This window comes from Corvus hawaiiensis, chromosome 28 (genome assembly GCF_020740725.1).
Source record: "Corvus hawaiiensis isolate bCorHaw1 chromosome 28, bCorHaw1.pri.cur, whole genome shotgun sequence".
Lineage (NCBI taxonomy): Eukaryota > Metazoa > Chordata > Aves > Passeriformes > Corvidae > Corvus > Corvus hawaiiensis.
The window spans coordinates 2,382,844-2,389,459 of NC_063240.1; the positions used below are offsets into that span (position 1 = coordinate 2,382,844).

At 53.4% G+C, this 6,616-nt stretch overlaps 1 protein-coding gene across 3 annotated transcripts in view; it reads right to left on the minus strand.

Annotated features, from left to right (window-relative positions):
* MARCHF2 (membrane associated ring-CH-type finger 2) overlaps positions 1-6,121 on the minus strand; it is a 34,205-nt gene extending 28,084 nt beyond the window's left edge. Inside the window, exon 1 of one of the 3 annotated variants that reach the window (XM_048287709.1) lies at positions 6,079-6,121. The gene's annotated coding sequence lies outside the window, so the exon portion shown is untranslated. Of the gene's footprint in view, positions 1-2,837; positions 2,933-5,918; positions 5,991-6,078 lie in introns of those variants that run through there. The other 2 variants (XM_048287710.1, XM_048287712.1) reach the window with 2 other exon arrangements.
* Between the last annotated feature and the right edge of the window lie 495 nt (positions 6,122-6,616).

Genomic DNA, 6,616 nt, shown 5'->3' on the forward strand with positions numbered 1-6,616 from the left:
CATATTGGATCAACATCTGCAGTAGTTTCACTTCATCTCCATGTCTTGAAGCAATGGAAAACTATTGGCTGGCAAAGATGAAGCCCCTGTGGGGCTCAGGGGGGCTCCCAGCAGGTGAGAACCCCAACTTTCAAACAAGCCAAAGGCATGGGTCTCATGTGGACACAGCAGAGCTGTGACACAGCAGGGCTCCCTGGATTTCAGGGTACCTATCATGTTGTTCACCCACTGTTTCTCAAACAAGTTTTCTTCATTGCCTAATAGGGTTACTCAATATTCAAAAAGAAGCAAAAGGTTCAAGCTTAGATGTTGAGAAAAAAATCAGTACAAAAAGAAGCAGCCTAAAGGATGATTTTTTTCTTGCTGTGCTTGGGAAAGATTAGGCTGTATGTTACAGCTGGAATGCCAAAATGAACAAAGTTATCTGAGTTCTTTCATGACTTGCTGTCTGCCACAAGGCCGTATGAAAGGAAAGTTTACTGCACTTTAATTACCGACATCTGGAAAAACGAATTGCAACATTAGACGAAAATTCTTTGCAAAGGGTCTCTCCAATCAAAATTCAGCCATTTTAATAACAAGTTTCATAAGAGAACAACTGAAAACCAGCTGGGGCACGAGGAACACCTGCGACTCCACTGAGGATTCAAAAGACATCAGCTTTCAGAGGTGAACAGCAGCACAACTCACTACATAACACAACTACACAGACTCTGCACCCACCTCCCTCTGCGTTTCATCACTCTCTTTCTCCACGGAAAGAAAGATGCATTAGTAAGACTTGAAACTGAAACCATGAACCAGGGTGAAAAAAAACGTATTATCATGCCTACAAAGCAATGCTTGCAGAGTGCCACCCACCACTGGGGACAACAGCCAGCCCATCAGACACAACAGCCCTGCCCTGCTGAAGGGACCAGAGCCGTGTGGCCCCTCACATCTCTCTGCACCCTCGTACTTTACAAAACACCAGCAGCAGACACATCAGCTTCCCAGCTCTATTGCTTCAGCGAGCTCCTCTTTAAAGAGAGGCAGCCTCTGCAGCAAGGCCAAAGCTCGAGTGCTCCCCAGTCCTGCAGAGTCACTTGCCAGGCAGTTGCCCTTTGTTCAGAACAAATGGATTTTCCAGCTGTGGGTAACACCTCAGGAAACAGAATTTCAGTGTAGCAGTAACACATGCACCAAATCAAGACTGCAGCACCCACGCACTATGGAACTGCTCAGTCCCTCGAAGGGCACAACTCAGGAGGATGCAACACATTATTTCAGGATTGGGAAGCCCAGGTCAGAAAGAACTTGCATGCTCCCCAGTGCTTTCCTTCTTGGTTTATAGAGCACCATTTACACTGCTATACAAATAACAACGCTCTGCTTGGAGATGACCTGGAGCTGGAGCAAACCACCAGCACAGCACGCGGCAGCCCTGCTCACCCCGACTGCCCAGAGCGGCGCAGCCCGTGCGCAACCACTGCACGAAACCAGGCAGCACACTCAGCTCCCAGGAGACATTTGATCTGGAATTTAACTTGACTATTAATATTTTTCAACCTAGCTGTATCACAAATCTCCTCAGAACATTCAGCTTTCAAAGAGCTTTCCAGCAAAGGCGCCACCAAAGGCAGCCTGTGACTCACCACCCCACTCTAGAGAGCTCCAGAGCAGACACCAGCTGAGAGCATCCCCATGGTCAGCCAGAGAGAAGGGTCCACTGATCCCAGCCAACTGCATCAGTGTCTCCCTTCTGCCCACTCCTTACTGCTACAGATCCCTCCTCAATCCTCAAGTGAAACTTCACAATTGGTATCTGTGCTGCAAAATTCTCTCAGTTTCAGCTTGCAATGTTTTGCTTAGGCTGCATTTCTAGTTCTTCTGGACACAGGCCTTGTCTGATTTGTCTGCAGGGAAGTACAATAAAAAGCGGGAGGAAATAAATTGGAAACAGTCCAGAACTGAAGTTTACCTTTCCCCTCCCACCATTCTCAAATCTAACCCCAAAAAGCTTTCAGCTGAAACAGGACTATAGCTCTCAAAACTTCTAACAAAGGAATTGCTGTTCAAGCCAAGACTACACAAGCTTGGTGCATTCTCCTTTTTGCAGAAAAGTGTTTTAGAAGGTACGTTTGATTTGTTTGTACTCTTATTTCCTGAGCCAGTCCTGCTCCTTGCCCCTTGTCCCCTCTTTTTAGGAACTGGAAGAGAATGTTTCCTTCAGTCTATCACTAATTTCATGACAACTGATAAAAACTGCAACAACAGTTACAGCACGTCTGTCCTTGAGGTTAACCACACATAATCATCTTGAGTTCTATCAGGAATTGGAAAGTTTAGTTAGAATTGCTACATAAAACCTGGAAGAAAAACCTGGAAGAAAACTTACAGATGCCTATTTATTTGAAATGGGGGCAAATGACAGATTCCAAACTGTAACACTGATCTAGAGAGGACTGGGGCAGGAAAGGCATTTGCAAGGCTGATGGGTAGGAAGAGCTGCAGGTCAGTACAGCTCCTGTTGGGCTGCTCCCTTCACTGGAGGATGCACGGGGTTCAGTGCCTGCCTCAGGACATGCCAGCAGTCCCTGCTTTCAGGATTTTGTCCTTCTGCACTTTACCTTCAGTGCTTAGAGCTCTCACAGGCTGTAACTGCACAGCAGGAGAGGCACATTCCACTCCCAGGAAAGGTGCACAAGACCCTAAGACACCCAGTAGTGACTTCCCTGATTTCACCCAGCAAGATGACCAGCCAAGAGCTCTCCCAAACCAGCTGCAGTGGGAAATCCCCTCTCCCAGCTAAGCTGCAATGCTGCTGCAATCAGCTACAGCTGAGCTGGTCTACTTACAACAAACACGGCACAAAGACAAAAGTTCCCAGGGAACACCTGCTACAGTCGGAGCTGGAGAGAGAACAAGACCGGGACTGGAGAGGGGGAGATCCTGCTGTTCATGTGCATGACATGAACTGTGGTGGTAAGCCACAAACGCGATAAGCCACAAACGCGATAAGCCACAAACGCGATAAGCCTCAGCACAGATTAATGCGTCATTTTACCACCAGAGAAACCTAACGTACACAGGCTTCATGGAGACCACTTGCCCACCCTGCTTTAGTGCTGTGCTCATTTCCTTCACAGAAAAGTGCCCCGGGCTTAGTTTTCCACGTGGCTTGTCCTGGACATCACAGATACCCATGTGCTCAGGTGTCACTCACTGAGATGTGCCCAGAGTGCCTCCAGGGGGGCAAGAGTCAGTAACTGAGACCATTTCCCTCTTGTGGGAAAGGCTGGAGCTAAGAGCAGGCAGAAGCATAAGTTAATCAGAGTAAATTAGACTGGGAGGGAAAAGAGACACACCAGCTCAAACTTCAGTCTGGAGGGGGAAAAAAACAGTTTGGAAACGGAAACTCTGAAATCTCCAAATATCCAAAGCTGAGTCAAAGTCAAGTGGAGAAAAAAACTCATCCTGTAGTTTATAGTTCAGGATGCCTGATTCCTCCCTTCATTTTCTAAGAAAAGCTTCCATGTTCCTAGTGTGAAAAACCAAGATTTTTTAAATAATAGTGAAAAAAGTCCCCAAATGCCTATTTTGCTTTGTGCCTCTACTTGCAGAACTACTGAGGACTTGCAGCAGTCCCTCAGACTCGCAGAGTCTCAGAGTCCATACCCAGCCTCAGCTTGCCATGGATGCATTTTGACTTGATTTTGGTCATGCTGTTTCAAGAAAACAGTACTTCCTCCCAGGGAAACATCGTGTCCTACACTTGCTTGATGCGGGCCAGCATCATTCACCTAGAAGAGGAAAGGCCCTCTCCCAGCATCCATGAAGGCAAGAACCCTGTCGGAAGCTGCTCACAGTCAGTGCATTGTAGTTCTGCTCATCTGCATGGTCCCCTTGGCGTCCAGCACAGGGTGACCTCACCCTGCAGCCTCTGTGCACTCCACAGCAAAAAAGAGCAGCCAAACACACACAAAACAAGGAACATTAGTTCCAATGCCATTTTCTGTTTCCACTTAGGCAGCGGTGCTGATCAGCTAACCACACACAGACACCCCCAGCTTCACAGCTGGTATAGAATGTCTGTGAAATACACATTAGGCTCACACTTGGCCGTTCCCTGTGCCACCCGGCCTGCTCTCGGCAAAGCTAAGACTTCCCCACTGATGCAGGCTGCCTGCAACACTCCCCAGCACGTGCTTGGGGGTAGCTAGACCTTCTGTCCTCAACTGGAATTATTAAATTCACTGTCACCATGCATGTGACAAAGAGATCTTACAGTCCCAGCTCCCTTCCCTTCGAGCCTCTGTTTCGGAAAGGTGACACACCATCACAGCTTCAAATACACCTGAAAAACTAGGGCACTTCCAGCCTCCAAACACTCCCCTGCATAATCCTTTGGAGATGCACAAAAGTATTCCAATACTTTAGCCTTGGAAAGCCAAGACTAATGTCCAGCTGTTCAGAGGATTATACTGTGCACGTGTGAGTGGCAGCCAAGCAGGGTTTTATGTCCCCACAAGCAGGGCGACAAAGAGGACAGGCCACAGCCAATGCAGCCGGCTGACCACAGTGACATCACAGGCATTCTCAACAAGAACCTGGAAAAAGGTCAAGAAAGTGCTCGAAACTGCATCAGAAGGGAAAGACAGAGGGAAAGTTAAAGAGAGGGACAGAAACAGTCCCTTAGGGATATGCAAATAAAGGGCACAGGGTGGGATGAGATCCCCACTGACAGATCTTCATCACACACATCAGGGCAGCGACAGTGCACTGAATACAAACAAGCAGGATAAAAAGCCAGAGCTGCTTTGGATAACCCTGACACTTCCAGTTCACCATCATCACCCCCAACATGAGCAACACCCCACCTGCCTGCCTGCAAAATTCGAGCTCTGCACAGCTTCCTCCAAGAGAACAACAGCCTAAACTCTCCCTGGTTCCGCAGCACCATGCGGTGCAGATGTGTCACCCCACGCCTTGGTGGCACCATTTCTGTGGGCACTAAGTGCAAGCAATTGCATACTCCAGAGGCCTCCAAGGCCTCTGCACGGCTTTTCAGTTGGTAATCTTGGTCCCCCCACCATATCTAGAACATATAACAAGTGTTTGAGACTGCAACAAAAACACCTCCCATGTCACAATCACCTTCCTGTACACGAGCCACAGGCTTGTCCCTTGGATCAATCCCACAAACCAGCAGTTCTGGCCTCTGTCACAGACAACTGGCTCAAGAAACCTGAGTTTAAATAAGATAGAGAGACTTAAAGACTGCCAGTTTGTGAAAAGTCCATCACAAACTCTAAGCTTACACCACGGAGGAAGGCAGCTGCTGCTCCAACACAGGACTGCAGCAACCTCTTCAGCTGTTTTGTGACACCGAGCTCATTCTCTTGGGAAATCTCTGCACCAACCTCTACCAGGCAGCGTGTCCGTGCACACAAGGCTTGGGGGGGGCACAAACAGGCATCAGAACGCTCCCAAACACCTGAAAAAAACAGGCACGGGAGCCCACAGGCAAAGGAAACGTTTCCTAATAACTGCTTATACTCAGGGAAGAAGAATCTAATGAACAAACAAACGCCGCTTCTCAAACCCCCGGCACTTCTGTCCCTGGTGTGTCTGTACGCGACAGCCCCGGCGCTCCCGGGGGACGGTGCCGGCCCGGCCCGGCCCGGCCCGGCCCAGCCCAGCCCAGCCCAGCCCAGCCCGGCTCGGCTCAGCCCAGCCCAGCCCAGCCCAGCCCAGCCCAGCCCAGGCCCGCCCAGCCCGGGAAGGGCCGCGGCTCAGGCGCCGGGGCCCCGCACAGCGAACGCAGCGCAGCCCGTACCGACGGCAGCGTCTCGCACGGGGCCCGTGGGGACAGCGGGGCCGGCGGCAGCGGAGCGCCCCCGAGACCTGCAGCGCGGCGCCACGCAACGGGGACACACCTCGGCGGGGATACCGGCAGGGCTGTCAGGGCTCCCGGGCCCCCGGCCCGCCCGCCTCGGCCCGGCTCCCGCCGCCGCAGCCCCGCGCCGGAGCGCTGCCCGGCCCGGTGAGCGCGGAGCGGGGCGCGGGCCCGGCCCGGCCGCTCCCCCCGTCCGGTACCTGCGCTCCCGGCGCCCGCGGCCCCTCCGCGCGGCGCGCGCCGCCCCAGCGCCGGCTGCGGCGGCCGCCGGGCCCCGCCCCCCAGCGCTCGCCCGCCAATCCCCGCCCGCGCCGCGCTGACGCAGCCCCCGAGCGCCCAATGCACTGCGGGCAACCCGCCGGCGTAGCAACGCGACCCCGCTGGCAACAGCCGGCGGCCAATAGCGGCCCCGCGGCCAAGCCCCGCCCCGCCGCCTCGGACCCCGCCCCTCTCTCATTGCCACGCCCCCTCCCGGGCCCCGCCCCCACCGGCGGCAGGCCTCGGCACCGCGCCCAGCCCAGAGCCGGCCCCCACCGGGACACCGGGGACGCCCGGGACACCCGGACACTCGGGACACCCGGACACTCGGGACACCGGGGGCACCCGGGACACTCGGGACACCCGGACACTCGGGACACCGGGGGCACCCGGGACACCCGGGACACCGGGGACACCCGGCACACCGGGACACCCAGACACCCGGCACACCGGGGACACCGGGACACGCTCCCCCACCCA